This window comes from Hordeum vulgare, chromosome 2H (genome assembly GCF_904849725.1).
Source record: "Hordeum vulgare subsp. vulgare chromosome 2H, MorexV3_pseudomolecules_assembly, whole genome shotgun sequence".
Classification (NCBI taxonomy): Eukaryota; Viridiplantae; Streptophyta; class Magnoliopsida; order Poales; family Poaceae; genus Hordeum; species Hordeum vulgare.
Window position 1 is genome coordinate 470,171,022 of NC_058519.1, and position 2,112 is coordinate 470,173,133.

Consider the following 2,112-nt stretch of genomic DNA (forward strand, 5'->3'; position numbering starts at 1 on the left):
GACGCATCCAGACCTAACTTGCACAACTCTGAGTTGGTCCTGCAGGCCCCGAGTGACCCGATCAATTTCTGCGCTTAAAGAGAGTATGTTCTGCCGTGCCCAAATCCCAATACCATCACGGTCCAAACTACGGGTCCAAACGTGAAGGAGGAACTCATCAGATGTATGGACCATCAATGTTTTAAATAACGGGCTACGGCAAATAGCGGCGATCCTCTAAATCAGCTATAGCGAAGGTATAACGGGGCTATAACGATATATTTGTACATGATACCATTTAACGGCATCCTGCTAAAAAGGCTATAGCAGGCTATTTAAAACTATGTGGACCATGCAGAGCTGTCCATCCTTGGTATCCCCAAGCATGAAATCTTATTGCGAGAAATCGATTGCCTGCGAGGGTAGATCCACTCCACTGAGGAAACGTTCATGGTGGCCGTGTTGATCCTGATCATGCGTCCTCCGCCGTAGACAGGCCAGTAAACGGAACCATCCACCAGCGTGCCAGCACCGTACTTAGGCTGTGCTCGTCACCGCCGATCTCCACCCAGGGGTGGACAGCCCAATCCCCTAGACACGTCGGCGCAGACGCAGACCACGCGTAACGACCGGGGATTCTCCTCGCAAGTCAGCAGGTGGAAACCAAGGAAGGCGAAATCGCCGAGACTCCCATCGGCGACATCGTCGGGGAACGAGACAACGTGCACGGCCCAGATCATGGGGTTCACCGCGGCCACGGCCCAGAAAGTATTCCACAGGAGGATGTAACCGTCGCGGCAGTCCGTGACAGTCCAGCCGTCGTCCAGCGGGAGGGAGGTGAGGAAGAAGTCGCCGCGACGGAGGGCGACGGTGACCACGGGATCCGAGCGGTGCAGGGGGGCGAAGGAGGGGGCGCCTGGTGGATGGCAAGGAAGAGGCGGCGGAAGGTCCGGCGGCGGCAGTTCTCTGGCCATTGCTCGAGAGTGGAGTGGATGGCAAGGAAGCGGCGGAAGGTCCGGGAGGAGCGGACAACGCCGAGCAACGAGCGGCAGGTGAGCGCGGCGCGGACGAGCGCCGGCAGGTTGGGCAGGCGGAGGAAGATCTCGAGAAGCTGGTTTTCGCCGAGGGAGGATATGGTGGTGCTGGTTCCGTCGCCGGCGGTAGCGTGGGTCGTGGATGAGATCGACGGACATTTCGCTGCTGGCGTAGTCCCCGCCGCCGCCGGCGGCAGTTCGCTGGCCATTGCTCGAGAGTGGAGTCGATGGAGATTATGGTCCCTGGCAGTGTCGACGATGACTATTGAGTACGCATGGGCCAACTCCACCAACTATTGAGTACTACGCCTCATGCTTTGAGCCCATGGGCCCATGTAGGCAACAAATCCAAGTCTAGGTCAGCCGTATGCTTTGGAATTAAAGCCAGTTTGAAAAAGCTAGAGTGATTGATTGCTGAAAGTCAGCAACGAAAAAAAAAAGAAACCCATCTTTCTTTTGGCGAAAATGGAACACATCTTTTCGAAACTCTTGAAACGTATTTTCCACTTCTTCACAAGCTTTTACTGTAAGTTTGTTTCTTATCATGTAGCAATGAGAGACGAATATATATGTATTGGTTGAATAATCATCAGGTCAAATTCAACATAAAACAATTATTTCCATGTTACGTGTTCATGGAATGAAATGTCCGAAAAACTAAGCAAGCAAATGTGTCTATGAAGAAGCGTATATCATGTTTCTAATGTTATTATATTTTTGGGTGAAATCGATGCACTCAACCACAAAGAAATCCGATATCAAAGCATTACCGCAAAAGTTAAACAAAAAACATAGTACATTTCGGAAAAAGCATGCAGAAAATAGTTTGGACCAAAGCTCGAGTTTGAAGTGAGTTTAAACTTCGATTTCTAAAGAAATATACCGTTCTTCAAAAGACACATAAACACATGGGGTCACAATAACAACAGAATGTACCGCCATGTGTGAGATGTCCAGGTCTCACCTAAACCAGCCACAAGGTCTCCAACTTTATCACCAACATAGTAACAAGCTTAACCATCATTGCCACTCTTTCAGCTCCCTTGTCAAGCTCCCTAGCTCAATTGCCACCATGCCTTGTCATGCTCCCTAGCTCAAT

General features: G+C 50.7%; 1 pseudogene; it reads right to left on the reverse strand.

Moving 5' to 3' along the window:
* Positions 1–242: 242 nt before the first annotated feature.
* LOC123430269 lies at positions 243–1,595 on the reverse strand (annotated as a pseudogene).
* Between the last annotated feature and the right edge of the window lie 517 nt (positions 1,596–2,112).